This window comes from Benincasa hispida, chromosome 10, assembly GCF_009727055.1.
Source record: "Benincasa hispida cultivar B227 chromosome 10, ASM972705v1, whole genome shotgun sequence".
NCBI lineage: Eukaryota > Viridiplantae > Streptophyta > Magnoliopsida > Cucurbitales > Cucurbitaceae > Benincasa > Benincasa hispida.
Window position 1 is genome coordinate 4745891 of NC_052358.1, and position 25881 is coordinate 4771771.

The following is a 25881-nucleotide window of genomic DNA, read 5'->3' on the forward strand; positions in this document are numbered from 1 at the left end:
TTTAAACAATTCCTAAAGCTCTCGCTCCAATGCCTAAAAAAGTATAATTATTTTTTCTTTTTATTTATACACATAAAAGATATGTAAATCATTATTTAAATGACAATTTAAAGGGTATTATGATATTTTGATATATAATTTTTTGAATTTTTTATTTAGGTTGTGAGTTTTTGTGATATGTGTTTATTCATTTCATTTGTAGTTTTTGATATATTATTAAGTAGAGGCTTTATAATTATTGATATATTTTATTGTTTTTTTAATTGTAATTTGAGATAAATTTATTTTCAATTGAGAAAAAAATTTTGAGATGATGAAGAAAACCACTGAGATGGAGAAAAATAAAGAGAAAATAAGGGGAGTCGGAGATATGGAGAGAGATTTGGGAAAATTAGGAAATACTGACGAGTGAAGGGAGAAATTGATAAAAAAAAAAATAGAGAGTTTAAAAGTTCGTGTAATTTACAAGTACAATCATATCTATTGGTTCTCCATCTCCATAACCTCATAATTTTAGAGTATTTGTTAACAAAATTAAATATTACTATTCAGCCATGAAAAAAATCCATCATAATATTTTAATGTATCTATAAATTTGGTAATCATCTATTAGTATGTTGTGTAGTTAAATCAAAATTAAATATTATTTTCGGTCATGAACAAGTTACTACTTATTCATATCATTATTCAAAATCAAATATTAATTTATATCAATTCTCTTAATAATCTTTTTTAGATTCCAAGCTATTGAAATTTTAATTTCTTTTGTTAGATTTTAATTAGATGGAGATTTATTTGATTCTGAAAATTCTACCGAGACTTGAGAATCCATTAATTTATTTAATGTTGTTATTTCAACTCTCGATTTATTTTGTTAAATCTTTCATTATTTTTTTAAAGATTTTTAGCCAATGAAGTTAATTTTTTTTTTTTCAATAGCTAGCCTTGAGAATCATTAACTTATTTAATGTTATTGCGTCTCAATTCTAAATCTTTTTTGGTTAAATCGTTTGTATCAATTATTTTTTTAGATTTCCAACCATAAAATTTGTTTTTGTTAGGATTATGAAAATTCTTATAAATAGAAAAATTCAAAAAATATTTACACTTTATAGTAAAAAAATTCCACAAGTGCTTTGTAGTTTTTTTTTTGTTATAAAATGTAAATATTTTTAAATATTTTTTATATTTAAAAATGTCTCTTTTAAATAGATAGATATTTATTTTATCATGAAAAGTTAATCGTCAAATAAATTCATCAATTTATTTTTCTCCATGTATTGGTAATATTGTTACTTAACTTTAAATATTTACGTATTTTTGTTTTTAATTTTTTATATTTCATTTTTTCCTTTTCAAATTTTCATTATGTTCTAATGATTGTTTTCATTCTTCCTTTATTTTTCATTCAATAATATAAGTTTTCTTATATTTGTTTCCCACGACATAAATTTACAAATACGTTAAAATATTTTTAAACTTTCTTAAATTAATGAAATAGAATGATCTTATTGTTGAATGAGAAATTTTGGACCAATCACAAGCTGTCACGTCATTCACTAAATTAATGATGAAATTCCAAATCAGTAAATTTAAACCAATTAGGAGTTAACAAATATCTTGAATTAAAGTTGAAGATAAATATCCTGAATTGAAGTTGAAGATAAATTTCAGTGATGTCACATGGTGTCATCATGATTGTTGAATCAGGGTAAAATTAATTTAGTCCAATTTGATGTAATTACTTGGGTAAAAGTTCAGTTGAGCCCAACATTGGGCTTAATGAGGCCTAAATACCAAAGTAGGCCCAGATCCAAATAATTGGACCCAAGGGCTAGGCCCAAACCCATCGGCCCACTAAATCCATGGGTCCTAAACCCATGGGCCAGCCTACCCAAACCCATGAAGCCCATCAAAGAGTCCTATAAATAAAGGAACTCTTCAATACAGAGAATTCATCAAGACTCCCAAGACTCTTGAAGTTGTACACCTAGAAGACAGAATACCCTTGAAGACACAAACACTCTTCCTTTAATTCCACGAAACACGTTTCTCCAGAAGCCTCGTATGAACACTTATAATTTTATTTACTTAGGTATTGTATTATTTAGAATTTAAGGCATATATATCAAATGATTATTATAGAAAATTTTAAATAAAATAAAATGAAAAAAAAAGACTTTGATGTGTGCGGGAGGTTTTATGAAAATAAATAAATAAATAACCAACAAAGTTTTTCTCCCTTTTGATCTTAAAAAATCCCCTTAAACAAGAAGGTTCATTTAAAAATTTATATAAAAAATTGACTTTTATTTGTTTTTCTCTCTCCTAAAATCACTACCATCAAAGAACTATAAAAGAATTACTTCATGAAATAATGATTTAGGTTATTGTGTCACTTTTATATCAATTTTATTTTACAAAATTTACTTGCATTATATTTTAATTTTGTTCATCCAATATTTTTATATATTTTTTTCTATTTATAGTTTTAAACTTCATATCATTATTTAAATTTTAAAATCAATTATAAGTATATTCATTAAAAAAATACTTATCTTTAAAAATTATCTAAAAAAAATTCAACAACATTAAAAATATCACATTTTCATTGTCGATTAACTTGTAAACAAGAAATATATAATTTTTTAGACTACTTTTAAATTACTTCTTTCCATGTCAAATATTTACTAATTAAACTCAATGAACGTTGAATCAAAATTTTAGGTTAAAAAATTATTAAATTAACATTTAAAATTTAATTTAAACATTTATGTGAAAAAAATTAAGTCGTGATGTACGTGTCTCCCAACTAGTATATACATATGTATTTTACACAACAATATGAAAGGAATTATTACCACCGATCCCATCCATCCATTTATCCAGGCCTTTTTTATTCTCAAGTTTGGGAACGAGAGAGGATGATCGAATGTATGGTTCTCAAGCTCTCATCATTCCATTTCCAATTCCAATTTATAAACCCTAATTGTTGCATTTCATCTTCTCCTTTTCTCCGCTTCCGCAACCGCACATTTTCCTCTCCCTTCTCAGTTTCTGCTTTTGCTTCCACTGCCAAGGAACCAGATGACTTCCATTTCAACTCTTTTTCGCTTGGCCACACAACCTGTCCTGATTTCCCCATCCTGTCCTGATTTCCCCATCCTTCATCAGGTTCATTTTTTTTATTCTCTGTATTTTTCTTTGGTAATTTTCCCAATTCCTATGTTTGCATGATCACTAAAGCCATTTGTTGGAAATTTTTGAACCGCTACCCTCCGTTAGACAAGATTTGATAGCAACGAACAATCATAAACGACAGTTGTCAGAAAACGGAAGCTACAAAACAGAAATTTATTACAAGCTGAGTCGCAGATCTCACTCTCTTTAAATGTTTCGCGGCTCTGCCCAAGTATGCAAGCAGTTCTACGTAACTGCCACGTTGTCCAGATAAAACAACCCAAAATAAACTTGATCGAATCTGCACAACCCAATCGAAAAACTCACACCCTTTAGGACTTTGATGCTCGAAAAATGGAAATGAAAAGGAAAATTGAGAGAATAGAACATTGTGGAATGGAACTCACTTCCGTACTCACATTTTTCTATCTCCTCACTCCCTCTAAAATATGGGTACCTCTTGGGGCCCAAACCCACAATTCAAGGTGGGAGTATAAAAGTGAGGTCTCACTCCCCAATCTTAGCAATGTGGGATTCTAAAAGTGCCTATTTCCTTTAAAACTTAAAATTTCACCAACAATCCCCTATTTGAAAATTAAAGAAAAAAACACAGGAAAAGCATTTTTCATCGAGCAATAGAGTCTATACAACACTGTACATAAACAAAGGTGTCTTATGGCTTGAACCTTTACGTGGTATAGATGATTTAGAATATACTAGAATAACTCATGGTTTTGAAATCTATCTCTAACAACATCTCACACAAAACATTATTAGGGTGTAGTTCGAAAGTCCGTGCTTTAACAACATCTTATACACAACATCCCAATTTAGTGAACGCTCTAGAGTGTTTGCCTAAAACTCCATAGGATGCGACCCCCACTTCCACATTCACATAGGTGAGTCTAACAAGAGTACTCCTGTAGCTAGGTACCCCACTTGACATCATGTACAGATCTAATTAAGAACTAAGTTCAACCTTTCTTACACTTTAGGATATCATGTTCATACTCTAGATCATAGGAAGGGAACTTTGTGTTTGTTTTAGCATGATTCACTTCATATCACTTGTGATCAGTTATTACCCGTTGAACCTGTTTATTGGGATCTCCAGTCTACAGATTAGATTTTCCTCATAGTGATTCACCTTTCTATAGGCATGAGTCCCATCCTTCTCGAGGTTTTGAAAACCTTCTTTCTGGCCAGTCATTTCGTCAAAGGATATACCAAGTTTTCATCAGTCCATATATGATCCACTTTAACTACACTAGTAGTAAGGAACTCTTTAATGGTATTGTGCTTACGACGCATTTGTTATCTTTTTCCATTGTAATAACGGTTATTGCTGTAGTACTATCGCAATGGATCAATATGGCTGGTACTGCCTTTTCCCATAGGAGAATCTTTTATAGCAGACTTTTAAGTCAACCTGTTTCTTCACTAGCTATTACTAGTACCATCATTTCTGACTCCATCGTAGATTGAGCTAGGATAGTTTGTTATTGGACTTCCATGGACTTCCAAGAGACAGCTCCACCTATATTGAAAATAAGCCATTTGTAGCCTTTGAATCATCTGAAAGGGAGTAACGGTCAACATGCTAAACCCTTCCAAGATAGTGGGAAATTTCTGATAATGTAATCCTAGGTTTTGGGTTTTCTTCAAATACCTCATAACCAGCTATAGCATTCCAATGTTCTATACTAGATCTACTTGTAAACCTACAAAGTAATCCTACAGCATAAGCTACATTAGGCCTGGTACAGTTAGCAGCATATCTGAGACTACCTATGATGCTCACATGCTCAGTTTGATTAACACTGTCACCAGTGTTCTTGAACAATTTAACACTGTGGTCATAATGAGTACATGTTGGTTTAAATTCAAAGTAATTATATTTCTTTAGAATCTTTTCTACATAATGAGAGTGATCCAAAGAAATTACCTTTTCAGATCTAGCCACTTTTATGCCTAAGATTATACTCGCTTCTCCTAAGTCTTTCATATCGAAGTTTGCACTAAACGTGGATTTTACATCATTTATGACGTACAAGTTCGATCCAAAGATCGATAAATCATCTACAAACAAGCATAATATCGTGCAAAGATCATTTCCAACCTTGTAGTAGATACATTTGTCACTTTCGTTGACTTTGAAACCTTTAGATCGGATTAGGTTGTCAATTTGTTCATGTCATTGCTTAAGAGCTTGTTTTAGACCATAAACAAATTTATCTAACATGCAAACCTTGTTCTTTTGACTATGGACTATAAAGCTCTCGGGTTGTTCCATATAAATCTCTTCTTCAAGTTCACCATTTAGGAAGGCGATCTTTACATCCATATGATGTACTATGAGGTCATAAAAGGCAGTAAGAGAAAATAAAACACGAACTGAGGTAATTCTAGTGATTGAGAAGAAAATGTAAAAAAAAGTTCATGTTTTCTCTTTGTCTAAAGCTCTTTGCTACTAACCTGGCTTTAAACTTGTCAATTGTTCCATCAGGTCTAAGCTTTTTTCTTATGATCCATTTGCAACCTATTGCTTTGCAGCTTGGAGGTAGGTCTACTAAGTGCCAAGTTCTATTTGACTCAAGAGAGTCCATCTCATAATTTATAGCTTATTGCCATAAGTTGGCATCTACAGAAGACAAGATAGCTTTTAGGTCTTTAGGATCTTCTTTTACATATATATCTAGAAGTCATCCCAAAATCCTTGACGGTTCTAGTTCTTTTGCTTCTTTTAAGTTATAGGTTGGCTTCCTCTGTAGAGGTAGGATTTCTAACTAGGGCTAGACTACTGAATCCCGAGCCCCTACAATTTCTCGATTTAAAGGAAAATCTATCCTTAAAGAAGTCAACATCATTTGACTCGATGATCACTTGGTTTACTAGGTCACAAAACTTATAGGCTTTACTATTTATAGCATAACCTATAAAGACACACTCATAGACTCTACTAGTAAGTTTTCTCCTTTTAGGGTATGGAATTCTTACAAAGGCTAGACATCCCTATGTTTTAAAGTATGACAAGTTCGGTTTCTTATTCTTGAGGACTTCATAAGGTGAATTTGTGTTTTTAGATTTTGGTATTCTATTTAGGACATAACACACGGTAAGGATGATTTCATCCCACCAATAAGATATGACTCCTGAACTGAGTAAAATAGCAACTACTAGCTCAGCTAAAGTTCTATTTTTCATTTCGATTTTTCCGTTCATTTCAAGAGAGTAGGATGCAGTCTTTTCGTGTATTATTCTACGTGAGTTAAAGAACTCATTAAAGCTATTTGAGTCATATTTAGTTCTCCTTATCAATACGAAGTCTTTTAACTTTTTTGTTAAATTGATTTTCTACTTCAGTTACAAATAATTTGAAAGCATCAAACACATCACTTTTGTTTTTCAGCAAATATACAAAAGTAAAATAAGAGAAATCATCAATAAAAGTAATAAAATATCTTTTACTGTTCTTAATCAAGATGCCATCAAATTCACATAAGTCATAATGAATTAAATCTAAAGGCTCAGATTCCCTAACTATAGATTTATGTAGAGTCTTAGTTATTTTAGTCTGACTACAATACTCGCATTTATCAAATTCATTCATAGATAACTTAGATATCATTTCCCGCCTAATTATGTTACTAATTAATTTCTTATTAACATGACAAAGTCTAGCATGCCAAACATTCAAAGAACACAAAATATAAATAGAATATTTCATTTTATTTATGTCACAATTTAATGTGAACATTCCTTCAGTTGCATAACCCTTCCTTATGAATACATTATTCGTAGTAAGGGTATATAAATCTATCTCTATTGTTTGGGTAATACTGACATTGTTGAGGAGATAGCCCAAGACCAAGTTCTTTCTTGTTTCAGAGTGTGCAGAAAAGCTCTCATCTTTCAAAGTGAGAGTTTTTTCGGATGTAAACTTCAACTCCACCTCACCAGTTCCGATAACTTTTATTGAGTGGTGATCTCCCAATATAATGTTCTTATCCTTAGTTTTAGTATAAGTTTTAAAGAGACGAAGGTCGTGACAGACATGGCGTGTAGCGCTAGTGTCTATCCACCGCCCCTCAGAACCACCGATCACATTTACTTCTATGATCATGGCAACTAACGGTTCTTTTGTCAAGTTCGCCTTACCAGCAGGACGAAGCATGTTCCTACAGTTCATAGCTATGTGTCCAGGTTTATTACAGTCAAAGAAAAGAAATTGTGTCGTTTCTCCTAAGGGGGGTTTCTGCTTCATCTAATTGTTCCAGTTGCTGGAACCACGGTTCTGACATTTCCTCTTAGTTCCTTTGGACTTTTGGTCAGCTTTATCACGGTAGAGGCAGATTTCCCAGGAATAATGTTTACCTCCTCCCTTTGGTCTTGGTTCCGAGCTTCTTCTTCAATCCTCAACTGGGTGATCGGACTCTCCAAGGAAAACTCCTTGGTCTTATGCTTTAAGCTGTTTTTGAAATCCTTCCACAAAGGAGGCAACTTATCAATAATAACGACAACTTGGGACTGCTTGTTTAGAGGCATATCTTCACTTATTATTTCATGGGCTATCTTTTGCTGCTCATGGGACTAGGTTTCTACAGATTTGTCATTCGTCATCTGGAACTTAAGGTAACGGCTGATGACATACTTTTTCAACATGGTCTCCTCGGTATCCTACTTCTTCTGCAGGGCTTCCCAAACTCCCTTTGTTGTCTTCATTGTGCTGTAGTAATCATACAAATCCTCAATCAAACCATTTAATATGAAATTTTTACACAAAAAATATTTTTCTTCCCAATCAGTAGCTTCTTTTATTTTTGTTCAGTTGAATCTTTGTTCGGGACCATTGGCTTCTCTGTAATACAAACGTCAGCAACCTTCTTGACTGTGAGGAGAAACAAAATCTTCTACTTCTATCATTTGAAGTTCACTCCTTCAAACCGAATGGACGGTTGAGATCGGATGTCATAATGTCTTTCTGATTTGAAAAGGCCGTCGCAACAGTGGTAGAGGGAAGACGTCTTAAAATTCGTGGAAATTGTTGGAACCGCTACCCTCTATTAGACAAGATTTGACAGTGAATAATTAGAAACAACAGTTGCTAGAAAAATAGAACCTGCAAAACAGAAACTTGTTACAAGCTAAGTTGCGAATCTCGCTCTCTTTAAGACGTTTCGTGGCTCTTCCCAAATGTGCAAGAAATTCTACAGAATTGCCATGTCATCCTCAAGATAAAACAACATAGAATAAACAAAACTGTCTCGATCAAATCTCACAGTACTCGATCGAAAAACTCACAGCCTTCATGACTTTGATGCTCAAAAAATGGAAATGAAAAGAAAAATTGAGAGAATGAAAAACTTTGGAATGAAATTTTGTGATGAAAAAAATGAGATGATCTAAACTGTTGAAGGCTTGCGCCTTTTATAGGCATAAAGAGCCAACAAAAACCATCGCAAAAAACACACAGCCAATGAACGTGCAGGTGCGTAAATGAATGGCATCTCGCCTCGTCTTGCCTGACCGACCGGACGACGGCGATGGCATGCGCGTGTGGGATGTCCACCGTACCCACATTTACCTACCTCCTCACTCTCTCTAAAATATGGGTACCCCTTGGAGCCCAAACCCACAACTCAAGGTGGGAGTATAAAAGTGAAGTCTCACTCCCAATTCTTAGTAAAATGGGATTCTTAAAGTGCCTATTTCCTTTAAAACTTAAATTTTCACCAACACTATTTATCTTCTATTTGGTTGTTAGTTCCTTCAAGGTTGTGAATCTCGTTATACTGACTATCACTATTTAGTCTCAAGAGACTGTTATTGTAGCACTTCATGCGGTGGTGTTAAGGGCTGTGTTGCTATCTGCAGGAAGTAAATGGCTTCAAGCTTGTATACTTGGATAACGCTGCCACCTCTCAGAAATCTATTGCTGTATTGAAAGCTTTGCAGAATTGTTAAGAGGCTTACAATTCAAATGTTCATCATGGCATACAGTCCTTGAGGTAGATTATTTATACTTTGGTATGAAACGTGAATTAAAATGATGTCTATCCGAATTAAAACTATTTGTAAATGTAGTAGGAAAGCAACTGATGAGTATGAGCGGACAAGAAAGAAAGTTGCATCTTTTATCAATGTTGGAGAAGCTAATTAATTAGTTAATGTTTTGATGATAACAAACCTGCTTTTATTCATTAACAATTTGAGTCTTTTGAAATATCTATTGTATAGAGCTCGAAACAATGATTATAACTAAATTTGAATCACTCAAATCATAGTTCAAACGAATAAGATAGGACCGAAACAAGCTTAACTAAAAAATTTTGAGTTGATGACGTGGCATAATTTTTTATCATAGTGGACTGATTGGAATGTACTATTTGGACCAATGGATGAGTAATAAAGGGTAGACTTTTGATTTTTGGGTTGGTTTTTAAAAAGAAATTGATTTAATATTATTTTATATTTGTGTCTAATAATTAATTTTGGATACGTGGTGGACATTTTCTTTTTGTTGGTTTTTAAAAGAAATTATTTTAAAAGATATATATTATTTTATTTTTTTTGTATGTGTTTAAGGACTAGTTGAGTTTAACTATCCACCATTCAATTTTCTTTTACCAACCTCCAATAGCCCAAATTGAATGTGATTTTCACAATCTTCCTCTCTTTTAAACATTTCATCTTTCTCCAAATTTTAACAACAATTTTTATTATCTTCAATCCTCCATAACTCATTAAGCCACCATTGTTGCTCTCTCTCAAAACTTCAATTTTCTTCTTTTCAACTTCTTCTTGAGAGAAATATTTATGTTGTGAGGATTTATTCTTTGAGTGCTAAATTTGTAAATCCACTATTTTAGAGAGTTTGTTAAACTATTGTAAGAGTTGCTCTTGATTCCGAAAAAAAAGTAGTTGTAACGGTTTGATTTTCAACCGTGGAAATGATAAGATTTGTTCTTTCACCCAGAAAAAGAACATTGTACGGTTCGACTCTAAGTCGTGGAAAGAGTCAATTTCGTAGTGACATATCCAAGAGGTGCTTGGGAAGTGGATGTAGTCGGTTGTGCCGAACTACTATAAAATTCTCGATGTCGATTTCTCTATCCCTTTCCTATTTAATTTTACAATTAATTTATTATTATATTTTATTGCTTGAAATTAATTGTAATTTTTATTCTTGAAATTAATTGCTCATATTGGATTATTTTGATTGGTTGTTCTTGAATTTCTATATCCATACCAATCTTGTTATTAGAATCAAATTGAGTGCTTTAAATAGTATTATTAACTTGTTGATTATTTTGGGTTGAATTTATTGTTTAAATTATTTATTAGCAAAAAAAAATTAAATTTGTTTATTTGGGCTCACATTAGTAGAAAGTTTTAAATTAATTTGATTAAACCTTATTCACCTTTCTAGGGTTGTCACACCGATCCTACAATTGGTATACTCTCTTGTTTGGGATAAAAATTTTCATAAATCATTTTAGATTGATACCCATTGTTTGAGTTTCTCACTCCTAGCTCTTCTACGTAAAATTAAATTTCAAATATCATTTTGGTACTAAAAGTATCTTATTAATATTTTGAAATTTTTATTTGAAAGCTTAATTACTAGAGCTTTATGATGACTTTAGAAGGTCAATGTGTTGATACACTTCTTTCTTTAATGGTAAAAAATTTTATATTTGGAAAAAGAGATGAAAACATTTTTGTTTGCTACTGATTTTAATATCTTGTATGTTGTGAACATAATTTGTCTAAATTAAATATGAACGATAAATTGCTCTATTTTAATGCCCGAGCCATAAATATTATATGTAGTGCTTTTGATAATAAAATATGTGATAAAATTTCACATTTTGATTATGCATATGATATGTGAAATTTTCTTGACAATATGTATAGCATAGAAAATTCTTCTTGTAGTACAAATGATTTTGATGTGAAGAAAATTACAATTATCAAAATGAAGAAAAAATTACGAAAGGGAAAAAGAAAAATATGATGGTTCCTCTTTGTGTTTAATGTCTCATTTGGATAATGATTCCGGAGATGAAGGTGACAAAAATGAGATAATTCAAAAATCCACTACTTACGATGAACTATGTGATGTATTTGAAAACATGCAATGTGATCTCGAAAAGCTTGGATCTAAATATTTAAAATTATCCAAGAAATTTAAAGCATTATCTATAGAAAAATAAATCTTTGGTAGATAAAATGCATGTTTGAGAAATAAAGCTAATAATGTGATGTTGCATAATAAAATTGATGAATGTTATGATGAGAAAATGAATGATAGAATTAAGTTACTTGAAAATGAGAATGGTGAATTCAAATATTTTTCATGTGAAATGAAAATTGAATTGAATGATTTGAAAAATGAAAATGAGAAAATTAGATCTACTTTTTTAGAGTTGAAAGGTGAAATTGCTAACTTGAAAGATAAAATTATTACTTTGGAAAATAGTAATACATTTTTAGAAAAAGAAAAATTTTCTCTTGTTGATAAAATTAAGTTTCTTGAATGTGACAATCATGAGAAATATGATCTTTTGCATGTGTTTAAAGAAAAAGAATTGCTTGCTACTAAAGAGCTTGAACTTACAAAAAGAATCTCTTAAGAAATTAACTATTGATGCACAAAAATTAGATAAAAGTAAATCTTCTAATGATGAAAAGGGATTAGACTATATAACAAAAATTGTTCATCTACTTCTAAAAGTACTACTTTTGTTACATCTTATATGTCTCAATATGCTTTGCCTAATGTATCTAATTTCATGCCAAAGCATAAAAAATTAAACATATTCATGAAAATTCAAAGTCTGTGCATAAACAATTCCACTCTAAAACAAAATGTGCTCATAATGTGAACCTTGTGAATAAGCATGAAAAATCAAAATTTATGCATAAATATGTTCATGAAAAATCAAAATGTATGCATAACACTAAATGTGTGCATAATCATAGTAATTCTAGAGATATGCATATGAAATAAAATTTGTACCTATATGTTATTTTTTGCGGAGTTAAAGGTCATATTAGACCAAATTGTTTTAAATTGAAAAAATGCTCCAAGAAAGAATTTCTTTGAGAAAAAGATTGTGAAAATCAATTAGTTAAAAAGAAATTCTTATCTAATGTTACTTGTTATTCATGTGGCAAGTTGAACATAAATTTAATACTTTTTATTTGCCAAAAATGAATACTAATAAGTTGGAACTAATTTAAAATGATTCCAAAGTCTTTGCTCCCTAACAATGAAGGACCCAAGAAATGGATACCAAAATCTTCTGTTTGAGCTTTTCTTGTAGATATGATTCAAGAAGCAATTGTTGCTTGGACTTCAAATGGGGAACTAATTCAAATTGTAGCAACTTTTATAGCTTGTTTGAATCTAACAAAGGAAAATAATTTTTTTTGGTAATTTTATATTTTTATTATTGAGGTAATTATTCTTCTAGTATCTCTATGAAAATTAGATCTCTTAAATATATTTTTTTAAAATTTGGATTTAATGGCATGAGAATTGAATGCATATCTATCTATTTTGCTTATGATTTGGCTTTTTGGTCAATTAATGTTTGCTCTATTGTTGTATTTTTCTCGAAAAATTTTCAGCTAAAAGGATATCGAGTTTGAAATATGTTAATTATCCTTTGGATGAAATTGATTTGAGTTTTTATTAAATTCCTTTTGAGCATGAAATTATGCTATACTATAGTTTATATTATTGAATGAAAATCATTTTGAGTAAATCATTTTGAGTTTTTTATTTATCCTACGTTAAAAGAAATGATCATTGAGCTTTTTTTAAGTGTTGTTAAATTCTTTTCTATAGGGGAGTATTCATAAAATTGCTACCTTCTTAATCTCAACATATTGTTCAAAATTGGTACATATTCATTTGTGTTGCTTCCATGCTTATATTGATTTGCTAATATGACCCCACTATTATTTGGTATCATTTGTTTTACAATTATTGGTGTTTATGTTATAATATTTGATATTTTGGTATCTCAATTGTTTGATTTACTTGAATAATTTTATCTTCTAGGTGTTTATTGATTTTTTTCATTAGAAAGAGTTTGCTTGATTTTAAGAGGAATGATGTATTTTATGTATGAATGAAAATTGATTCTCTTATTCATCAATTGTACTAGAAAAGTGTTGGGTGAGGAGTTATCGTTCTGAGGTCCTACCGTTTCCAACATAAAGCAACTGATGAGTATGAGCGGGCAAGAAAGAAAGTTGCATCTTTTATCAATGCTGGAGAAGCTAAGGAGATCGTTTTTACTAGGAATGCAACTGAAGCTATCAATCTAGCGGCTTGTTCTTGGGGCCTAGCGAATTTAAAATCAGAAGATGAGGTGCGTAGGGTGTTAGGCTACTGCATCAATTTCAGTAGTTTAGGGCAAGTACTTTTCTTCTAAATATATACTGTTTAGTGCACGATTAAGCTCTGATTCTGCAAGTGCTTGTTATTCTCCACACGGGATATTTAATCAGAAAAACAGTTTGTTACTAATTATTATGCAGTAAAGAAAGCTCGTTCAATCCCCCAATTACGTGCGCTCTTTTGAGTAATTTGTATTCTCGACTATGGGCTACTGTAAATTGTCTGTTTGGATCTTTAGTTAGTCAGAGTCTCAGAATTTATATGTGGTGGATGGACAGGTGGTTCGAGTATCTTGAAGTGGGTGGATATAGAAGCTCTGTAATTCACATTTAAAATCTATCAATTTCAATGGGTTTACATTTTATACTTGTTTGTATTCTTGTTGATTGACTAAGGTGGAGGCTTTCGGGTTATCTCTTTGTGAAGATTCTGATGACAGATATAAGTTAATAAAAGGGCTTTTGATTCCTACATCAAGATCATATTTGGTCAATAACTAATTAATTTTCATATCTGGTCCTACATGGCTCTAGGTAGTGGAGGGATGATATCAGATGTATTTCTTGACCATTCCACATTTGCACAACCTCCTTCCAGGTTGGTGAAGTGCAAGGGTGCAATTTTGTCTTTCTTTTTATTTTAACATGAAAAATTGCTTCAGAATGAGGTGGAAAATTTAGAACGTTCAATATATAGGACTCGATTAAAATTAAAAATATATATGTCATGATCTTCAGTACCCATAAGTTTCTATGCTGGTTGCTGTTTTGTGTGCTTTTATTCACTGTTATTTGTTTGCTCATCTTTTGTGCTCATAGTAATTGACACTCAACTTAATTTCAAACTTGATAAATCATCTATCCGGAGTCATCGGGATTCATAAGAACTAAATAACTGACTTCTTGAATGGTGCTAAAATTTTGTGATGTCTATGAATCTTTTGCATTCCAATTCCAGACAAATAATCAATAGCAGCTCCCAGGTCCAATTGCTGGTGTCTCCGCCGCAAATCTAATGAAGAGGGAAGATGAATTATTAGTAGGAACAAAGGATAGAAAATTGTCCACCAAAGAAACTTTTTAATGCAAATATCAAAAGGCAACTGAAAAGAAAGAGATTACATAGAAGACATAAAGATAAAATGATATGTAAAATGGCTTCAATTTATGAAGTGAGTTGATTCAAATTTGGCATATGTATCTCTTTCTTTGAGAAAAATTTTGGGGTGAAAAATTTATGAATGTGCTAAGCAAGTAAATCGGGGTGTCAACTAAATGCCTGCATAGTAATGAAATTTTTTCTTTAATCAAGGGATTTAGATATTATTTTTCATCAACTGGGTTACCTGGAACTCTGAAAATTTAGGATGAGATAACAAATATGTTTGAGTTTTGATACTTCAGTCTAACAATAAGGACGTGCTGTCTGCTAACAGGAAGAATTGGCGAAGTATCTATATGAAAATCTTCGTGCAGTCCCTAACATTCGCATATATGGCCCAGCTCCCACAGCAAATGTTCAACATGCTGCTCTGTGTTCTTTCAATATTGGAGACATTCATCCAACGGACATCGCAAGCTTTCTTGATCGACAGTTATGTCTTGGACTTCTCTCTTCTTTATGTTGACATGCTCGCGTTTGGTCCTTACGAAGAGTTTTTCAAGGCTTGAATACTATTGTGATCTTTAATCATGATTAATCTTTTATATTCTTTTCTTTTACTTGAATTTCTATTTAGGACAAGTATTTGCAATAGGTCGCATGTCGAGTTGTCTTGAAACATGTTAACGACTGAATAGTTTTGATGTAAAATTGAAAGACTCGAACAAAATCTTTAATTTGAAAGCTAAGGAACCAAAATCAAATAATGATGAAAGTTTAGAATTAAAATAGAATTTAATTTAAATCCTTTCTTTAACCTTTCCAGTCTCAAGGATTTGGGCCAAGATCATGAGAGTAATAACTAGATTGAATCATTTACTTTTTATGGATCCTTAAAATAGTTAAATGCAGCATGGTGTAGCCATCAAAGGGCAAAAGAACACATATTAAATATATTAAAAGAAGATGCAATTGAATCATACACCTTGATTCCAAGATTTTTTGAAAAGTTGAATGAAATGAATCCAGGTATGATCCATTTTCCTTAGCAAATTTTTATCTTTTTCCATTGTAGATAGAAAGTGATAGACAACTAGTCTATATTGGATTGACGAGGATAGTTGTCTATCACTGTCTATAATAGATAGACAGGGATAGTTATCTACCACTGTCTATCTATACAGTTACTATTCATGCTGCTAGAAATGTTTTTATATATTTTTATAGGTACTTACACTGCTTTAGAAATGGATGCTAGTGGTCATTTCAAGTTTTGCTTCATGATTTTTAGTGCATCAATCGAAGAGTGGAAGTATTGTAGACCTATCACATATGTTGATGGTACAATTTTGTTTGGTGGCATGCTATTAAAACCTCATCATTAGATGGTAGCAATCAAATCTTTCCCCTTACATTTAGTATCATAGGTTCTGAAAATGACGAATCATGGACATGTTTTTTTTAAATCATACAAAGTACTTTTGAGGAATGAGAGAAATTAGTCATTGTTTCTTATAGGCATCTTAGCATTCCTAAAGGAATTTTAAGAGTATTTGCTAATGTTGAGTACTGTGTGCATATAATATCTTTTAAGAAACTTGAAACTTCATTTTAAGGATCCAATGCTTGATAATTATTTCTTTAGTTGTGCTAATGCCAACACTACTAATGACTTTGAGTACCACATGAGATGCATGGAGTCAATCTTCCCGAATATTAGAAGTTATCTTAGTAGTGTTAGGTTTGAGAAGTGGTCTCGGGTTTATTCACAAAGAAGAAGGTATGGAACAATGACATCAAATGTTGCAGAAAGTATAAACTCAGTTTTTAAGGATGCTAGAGAATTACCCGTGGCTAGCTTTTTTAATTCAATCAGAGATATATTGCAAAAATGGTTTTATGATCGAAGTACAACTGCTTTTGCAATGAAAACTCCTTTGATTTCTTGGGCTGAGAACATATTATGATGAAAACACGAAAAATCAAGAAGTTTCTTAGTTAGAATTTTGTCTTTTTCTTATTGTCTGTCTATCTCAGATAGACATTGATAGAGGACTATCTCTATCTATCTTAGATAGACACTAATAGTGCTCCATCTCTGTCTATCTTAGATAGACACTGATAGAGTACTATCATTATCTATCATAGATACACTGATAGTACTTTGAATAGATAGTGATAGTACTCTATTAGTGTTTATCTCAATTCAAAGTTATCAATAAATAGATTCAAATAAACAAGTATGTAAAATGTCTATCTTAGATAGACAATGATTACATTTTTTTTTTTTTTTGAATAGTTGTTGATACTAATTACCTTTCTCGTATTTATCTATTAGGTTGATCCCATTAGCGACACTGGATACAAGATAATGGATGGAGATAAACAGTTAATAGTGAAGTTAGACTTAGGATCTTGCAGTTGTCGAGTATGGGATTTTGAGGAAATTCCGTGTGCACATGCACTTGCTGTTCTCCGAATGCTTAATTTAGATACCTATTCTTATGTAGCTGACTTTTATTATAGAAGAACATTATCAGCAGCATACAGTGGTTGTGTTCGACCTATTGGAGTTCATTCGGATTGGAGAGCTGAAGAAGATGTCATGAAAACATTACCTCCTATAGTTAAACGTCAAGCTAGAAGACCTAGGAAGTAAAGAATTCCATCTGTAGGTGATTTTAAAAGTTCATCAAAATGTACTCGTTGTAATCGTAAATGTCATAATAGTAGGACTTGCAAACTTCAACCAATTAATCAAATGATGTAATCATTATTTTTTCATTGTAATACATGTATAGACAAATAGATTGGCATTAGAGTTTATGAATGATATTTTTTTTTATTCTATTCTTGAGTTGAAAATGTTTTTAATAGTACCTTACTTTTAAGTCATTACATATCAATGATAGGTACAAAATTGGAAGAAGCACAAAAACTATTATTGATAGGCACATATAGTAGTCTATCTGACTCTATCTACTGATATCAGGTAGGTGAAGTTCAACAAGAAAGTCAATAGATAGATACAGATAGACAACTATCTATGTCTATCACTGTGTATATAGATTATGACATGTATTTGAATCTATCAGTAGATAGATTCAGATAGATGTAGATATTTGCAACATTGTCTATCATTAAATACAAAACCATGATTGTTTTCCTAATTGTACATCACGCATTCATTGCAACTACGTTCCCCCCTTTTCTAAGTCAAATCCTTAAATGATAGAACTCTATCATTCATTGGATTCTCCCATCATTTAAAAACTCATTCATTAAAGTCTATAGATTCAGATAGATGTAGATATTTGCAACATTGTCTATCACTAAATACACAAACTACGATTGTTTTCCTAATTGTACATCACACATTCATTGCAACTACGTTTCCCTCTCTTCTAAGTCAAATCCTTAAATGATAGAATTCTATCATTCATTGAAGTCACCCATCATTTAAAAACTCATTCATTGAAGTCTATCACTGTCTATCTCAGATAGACGCTGATAGTATCTTATCTATGTCTATCTCAGCCAAACAATGATAATACTCTATCACTGTTTATCTCAGATAAACAACGATAGTGTTTTATCTTTGTCTATTTGAGATGGACACTGATAGAGAGATAGACACTGATAGTACTCTATCACTATCTATCTTAAATAATTACTAATAAAGAACATCACTATTTATCACAGATAGACAATTATAGTACTCTATCTCTGTCTATCTCAATTCAAAGTTATCAAATTCAGATAAACAAGTATCTATTAAATAATCTATGAATAGAACATAAATCTATCTACCAACAACAAAAAAAATATAGAGTGCAGACTATATACAAACTGATATTATTGTTTAATTCTATCTCTATCTATCTTAGATAGACAATGATAAAACTCTATCACTATCTATCTCAAATAGACATAGATAGTATTCTATCTTTGTCTATCTCAGATAAACAATGATAGAACTCTACCTCTGTTTATCTCAGATAGACAGAGATAGTGTTCTATCTCTTTCTATCTCAGTCGTGTCTATCTCAGATAGACAGAAATAGTATTCTATCTCTTCCTATCCCAGATAGATAAGTATGTATTGATGTTTAAGTTCTATTGATATATGGAGATAGACAATGAACAAGACATAAGACTATCTACCAAAAAATAAAAATAAAAAATAGAGAGTGCAAACCATTAACATTATCTACCAACAACAATCAATAATCAACATAATATTTAATGGTACTGTTACTATTTATTTCTGATAAATAGTGATAGAACACTATCACTCACTATCTCAGCCACTTTGGTTTTACCTTCTTTTTCTCTTCAGATTTTATTCTATTTCATTTTGTTTTGCTTATTGATGATTCGATTTTCATTATTTTCTTTCCTTTTCCTTTGTTTCCTTTGCTTGTTGATGATTTAGTTTTGACAATTTTTTATTTTTTGCTCCATCTATTTAAACAAAATTAGTTTTAATAAGGTTTAATAACTATGGTTAAATGGAAGAGTTGATGAAATGAAAATAAAAGAGAATGATTATAACCTTGAAGAGTTGATTTGATAATAAATTGTAACCTTGAAGGAGAAGTTGCGAAAGATTTAGCAGCCATGGGAGAAGTAGATTGAGTAGTAACGACAGAGGAAGAAGAAAAAGATGATGATGAAGATGAAGCAGCGGAAGAAAAATATGACCAGCAGAAGAACAAAGAGCAACGGAAGAACAACAAAATGGCAAGATAGATGATGATGGATTGTTATCGTGCACATGAAGAAGATGTTGGGATTGATGCCCTAATTCTCCCAGAGTCTCGTAGTTTGTAATCTATACACATTGTTATGAATAAAATAAGAGTTATTTTATTTGGCATTTACTCATATCCAATAAACAAAGCTCCATGGTTATTGTATGTAAACTTAAGCATATATATGAGATATACGAGTGGATCATGCCTTAAGTGATAACTTAAAAAGGTCTGTAGTATAAGGATTAAGGAGGGATACCTGATCCTGGTGACACTACGGATACGACTCGCTTTGTAGAGGTTTGCAAGTATTGTGAACTACTATAGATGGTAGATCCTGACCATTCATGTGGAGATATGTGAGTAGGGGTGTCCTATACAAAGAGTTTGTATAAGACTGGACCATGAGATGACTAGTCTCTTTATATAACGCCGTTGATACTTGAGACTTACATCTCACCTCAATGACCATAGGTGACATGACCTTAATCCTGAGTGTTTTGAGAACTCCTACCTTTGAGAGTGGTTCTTTGATTAGTATGGGTGGGAGTGGCTAGATTTCCAACTCAACATGCCTACCTTTTTGGCGATTTGTCTGATTTGGGAGCTGAGAACTCAGTTACACAAGATGAAATTCACTCCTTCCCCAGGGGTAAGTAGATAAATTACTCCCTTAAGAGCTAATTTGGGTCTTGAACATAGTGGCCATAACTTCTCTTTGAAAGAGAGGACTCAGTCATAGTAGGACTATGACCTATGTTCATTAGAAGGATCAGTGGTACTTAAGGAGTTAGATGTAACTACAGGGGCATAATGGTTGTTGCTCAGCTGTACTTACGAGCGATCTGTGAAGGGTTATCGCACTGTTGATTGGTCGATATGGACACATAATATATCTATAGTAAGGAGAGTCAGTTGTCGGTCTTTAGTGGAGTGCCTGGCAATTAACGAATGGTGGATCCCATGACTAAAGAGTTTAGTCAGTTATTCACGTACCATTGGAGCTTCGAGCTACAAGTCCATAAGGTCCCCTTGGTAGCTCAATGGATTCAAGTTGAGAATCAGTTCTTGGTGTTGATTTGAAATATTCAGATTGATAAGAGAAAATTTGATTATATATGATATGACCGATGTAATATATAAGATACATCAAGTGGAGGATTAATATAAATGAGATTTACATTAAGTACCATAAAATAGAAAAATAACTATGGTTTATATGTTTCATGAGATGAAATATTAAAACTATAGGTTATAAATATAGTATGGTAAGTTGATTATCATATATATTTATAATAATCTTAATTATTAGATAATTATATCTTTTTCTCTAATAACCAATTGAATGGGAGGTTATTGGTGGTTTCATGGTAACCGTGAGATAAAAGAAAAAATGTTTTCCTAAATTTAGGAGTTGTTGTGAGAGTTTCTATTCTTGGCAAGTTCTCATGGAAATGTTGTCAAGTGGATTAGATTCACTAATCGTGAAGTGACATTAAACAATAGTCCACTCAGCTGGCCATTAGCTAAACGATTGCGGAGCTTTTTCTAAACAATCACAGAGAATTTGTTAAACGATTAGGCATCGTCTATATAATAGACTTCTGCCATCTCCCACTTGCTCAATTGTTTACACGATTGTTCTTCCTCCGATCTCTTCGTCAAACCAAGTCCACATAGAGCTCACACTTCTGGATTCTCATACCGAGAATATCAAGGTAGCCATTATGGTGGTGTCGTTCTCAACTCGACTGGTTTTGGAGGCCATTCATTGAGTTCGCGGTGTTTGTGTGGTGGTCGCTGTGATCGTGTTGTATTGTGGTCGCTGTGTTCGAGCGTTCATGAGTTGCAGTCTTGGAGTTTGCACGAGCATTCGTGATCGAAGGAGTTTGAAGATGAGTCTTCAAATGTATGATGTTCTATCCCTTGATCTTATGTAAAGCATATTGTAATTTCGTATTGTGCATGACCTGTAAGTTTCCGATTTCCTTCAAAAGAAGCCGTTGGAAGAAGACGTGGGAAGAAGAAAAGGCAGACATGAACAATATCGAACCGAATGGGTAATTCAATTAATTATATTTAATTGATTGGGTTTTGGGTTATCCGCGTGTGGGCTGGGGACATTTTTGGTATTTCACTACCATGAGTTGGGCCTTTCTTCCATTTATTTAATTCATTGAACTAAGTTCAAATTGTTCTATTGATGTAAATAATTTGGACTTTTTTTTTATTACTTTTGAAAACCTTCCTTGTTTTATTGTACATGCAATCAAACAAAACTTGTGAATTTTTATGGAAAGTATTTCCAAAATTAAATCAAGAAGAAAGTCCTCAGAGTTGATAATTTGATCTAACAAAAAAATATACGGAAAATTCTATTAATTTCGTATATTTTATTTATTTATTTATAATATATTTTTTGAAAAAAATTATAAACCACCCCTAAATTATGAGGTTGGTTCCAATCACATCCTTCAACTTTTAATTTGATCAATTACACCCAGATTGTTAGTGGTTATAATGAACCCCTTATTTTTAAATTAATAATTGTGATTAAGTATTTTAAAATCAAAAGAATAAAAATAAAGATTATCTCTCATTTAACATCCCTTCCTTTCTCCTCTCTCTTCTCCTCCACCTTCCCTCTCCATCATCATCTCCATCTTCCTCTCCCAGCAAACATCGACCACAACAGATGTAATTAGATTCAATCTCACGGCTATCTTCAAATCTCGAAATCCCCAAGTCATTAACAACATGCATAAATGGGTCCAACGCAAAATCTAAACCTAGATCGTGATCACAGAGAACGTACAAATGGTCTTATGCTAAGGGAGAGAGAGGATTTCCAAGAACACTTATCGATTCATATCTAATGCCGCAAATAAAACAATAGACTATGTGGATTGTAAACCAAATTCAAAACTCTAATCTTCAGTTGCTGAACAAACGGGTAAAAATGGAGGCCTTATTTTGCTCTTATGCTAAGGGAGAGAGAGAAGTTCCAATACACAAAAGGCCAAAATTTTCAAATTTCAACCCAATTTTAGTTTGTTTGTCTTCTAAAGAAGGGGGAGAGCTAGACCAAGATGAAGATGGAGGGAGTAGAGAGAGGAGAGATACAGGGATGTGAGATGAGAGAGAATCTTTATTTTTATTGTTTTAATTTTAAAATATCTAATCATAATTATTATTTTTAAAATAAGGGGCTAATCACAATCATTAACAAACTACAAGGATATAATTGATCAAACTGAAAGTTGAAGGGTGTGATTGTAACCAGCCTCATAGTTTTAGGGTGGTTTATGCAATTTTCCCTTTCTTTCATTCAAATTAAAAAGCTAAATAACAAAAAAAAAAAAAATATGAAACCTGAAATAGTGCCCATAAAAGATGGAGACCTAATTGTTAATTTTAACAAGTTACAACTTTTGAAAAAACAAATTTATTTTTTAAACAAAAAGAAAAGTTTAGATAAATATTTTATGTAATTTAGCCCAAATTATTTTCAAATAAAAAAAAATAAGTCAACTTATTTATAAATATAGTAAAATATCACTGTCTATCATTGACAGACCGCAAAAGACTTTGATAAATTTTTATCATCGTGAATTTGCATCGTGGAGCTCTAGATACCAAACTGAAGGCTGTATATAGAAAATATACAAGTCTCGATTATTATGCCGTGTCTTTTCTTCCTCAACTAAAAGTCTAAGTCCAGATTGCACTTCAGAAGTATGAAAGGTTTATAGCGTAGTTGGGTTCTTTTTCTATTCTTTTATATGGGAGATCATTTTGCTGTTAATGATCCCTTTTAGCTATAGCTTGTTAGAATAGATGTCATGATAGGTTACTATGTCGTAGAGAAACTACTACCCTGAAAGCAATTACGGCACGACCTTGGTGCTAATCACTATGCCGATTGCTCTCCAAAGTTAATGCAGCCTCCAAATTCAGACGTGCACTCACCAAAAAATGGATTAGAATCAATGAGAAGGTTGCTCATAATAGAAAATAGTAGAAGAAAATGCAGTTACGTGTCTCTCCTCTCTCAGAACTGTGTAAAATAGCAGAGGAGAGGAGGAAATGAACGGTCAGAAGACACGAACGGTCTGAAACAAATGGTTACAAACCATTCTAAAATGAATGGTTATAAAGGAAACGAACAATCCATTAATTGTAAAAGATTGGAAAGGGTCAACAAAATATTAATAAGAAAATATTTATTAATAATTTTATTAAAAATAATTAAAAAGATAAGTAATAAAAAATTAGTTCTTTTTCGTGCAAGCGTGGTCACCTGTACCCATACTCGAGCCTGCTCGTCCAACTAGATGAACGATAGCAACACGGGTGTGGTGAAAGAGTTATACTTCCACCACCAACACACTTTAGATTCTCATCTAGAATGTCTTGGTATTTATACCCTCTAGGTAATTCTAAATCTATCAATGTGAGACAAAAAGTCGCACTCCCATTCACTTTTCTTATGGGCCTAAACCCAAAAGTCATTTTCAACAATCCCCCATAAATGACGGTTACAGAAAAGTTAACAAGTAAACAATATAAAAGATTATTTTGAAAAAAAAAAATTGTTTTGAGCAAATAAAAGAGATCAAACTTAAATATCAACATCTAACGATTTGAATGGATACATAGTGAAGTAGAGAAACAATCTTGTTAGAGAGAGCAAGTTACCTCTTAAACTTTTAATAACACTAGTTGAGATCCCCATAACACGTTTTACACCTAATCCTTTTCTCGATTCTGCAATTTAAAGTGTGTTTATTATTGTCATGTACATAAACCTCGGGTCATAGTAAAAGCTCTAGAAAGAGACATTTAAACTCTTTCATAGAACGCGGTCACACCTTCACTATCATGTTAGATGCTTCATCAAGTTTGTTAGAGACAAATCACTCAAACCGAGCTATGAAAACTTCATCATCTAGTCCGTGTTAGGACCAACTTCATCAAATCTGTTAAAAATAAACCACTCAAATAATAAGCTATGAAGATTTCATAATTATCCATCAAGTCCATATCAGGACCACTTAAAAAAGGGTTATGGATCATTAAAAGGTTTTAGTATTATCTGTCAAGTCCATCCTCGAACCATCCATTTAACGGACAATAGACCATCAAATCTATCGTAACAGACCACCCAAACAAAGGGCTATGGACTATCGAGTCTATCACAATAGACTACACAGACAAAGGGCTATGGAACCCTATAAGGATTTAAGCCCTATGTTTACTGATGATTCTAAAATTATTTTTCTTGTTAGACCTTTTGTCAACGGATCAACCAACTTTTTCTCAAACCTCACAAATTCCAAGGAAATAACTCCACCCTTTAGCAATTGTTTCATAGCTCCATGTTTAAGACATATATGTCTCTTTTTGCCATTATATACATTATTCTTGGCAACCTATGGCACCTGTCTCTTATACACATCTAGATGTGTATAAGAGACAGGCTCCATGTTTAAGACATATATGTCTCTTTTTGCCATTATATACATTATTCTTGGCAATTCTTATGGCTGTCTCTTATACACATCTAGATGTGTATAAGAGACAGGTCCTTCTCCCACAATGGTACATCTCTTAGTAGGCTTCTAAGCCATTCAGCCTCATGTCCTGCTAGTTCTAGAGCAATAAATTCATATTCCATAGTGGATCTAGTTATCTATGTCTGTTTTGTAGACTTCCATGATATTGCTCCTCCTTCGAGTAAGAATACATATCCACTCGTAGAACTAATCTCATCATTATCAGATACCTAGTTTGCATCATAATAGCCTTCTAACACAACAGGAAATTTGTTAAAATGCAAACAACAGTTCATGGTTTGGATTCCCTTAAGATATCTTAACAGACGACGAAGAGCACTCCAATGATCCTTATCAAGATTATGTGTATATCTACTCAATCTACTCACAGCATATGCAATATCAAGTCTCGTATAGTTCATTAAAAACATATCACTACCTATAATCTTTGCATAGTTATACTAAGATACACTATCACCTTTATTTTTCTTAACACTTATACTAGCATCATAAGAAGTTCTTGTAGGAGGATCATCAAAATAGTCAAATTTCTTTAGTAATTTTTTAATGTAGTGTGATTGACATAGAGAAAAACCATTTTTAGTTTTTCTTATCTTAACATCAAGTATTATGCCAGCTTCCCCTAAATATTTCATTTTGAAATATGATGATAATAATAATTTGGTATTACATATCGTCTTTATGTTTGTTCCAAAGACGAGCATATCATCAACATACAAACATATAATCATATACCCAGCTCCAAACATCTTTGAATAAACACACTTATATAAGGAGTCAACCTTAAACCCATTGTTTATCAAAGTATCATTGAATTTTTCATATCATTGTTTGGGAGCTTATTTAAGACCATGAA

The 25881-nt window shown here is 32.0% G+C and overlaps 1 long non-coding RNA gene across 6 annotated transcripts; it reads left to right on the forward strand.

The window, feature by feature from the left end:
- The first annotated feature begins 2876 nt into the window (after positions 1 to 2876).
- Positions 2877 to 16688, forward strand: LOC120087976. Of its 6 annotated transcripts, XR_005484756.1 has the most exons (5): positions 2877 to 3174; positions 9055 to 9188; positions 13359 to 13565; positions 14128 to 14191; positions 15030 to 16688. It is a non-coding gene; the product is annotated as an uncharacterized LOC120087976 (long non-coding RNA). The 6 variants fall into 6 exon arrangements; XR_005484757.1 differs by lacking the exon at positions 14128 to 14191; XR_005484759.1 differs by lacking the exons at positions 14128 to 14191; positions 15030 to 16688 and adding an exon at positions 13873 to 14070.
- Positions 16689 to 25881: the final 9193 nt, after the last annotated feature.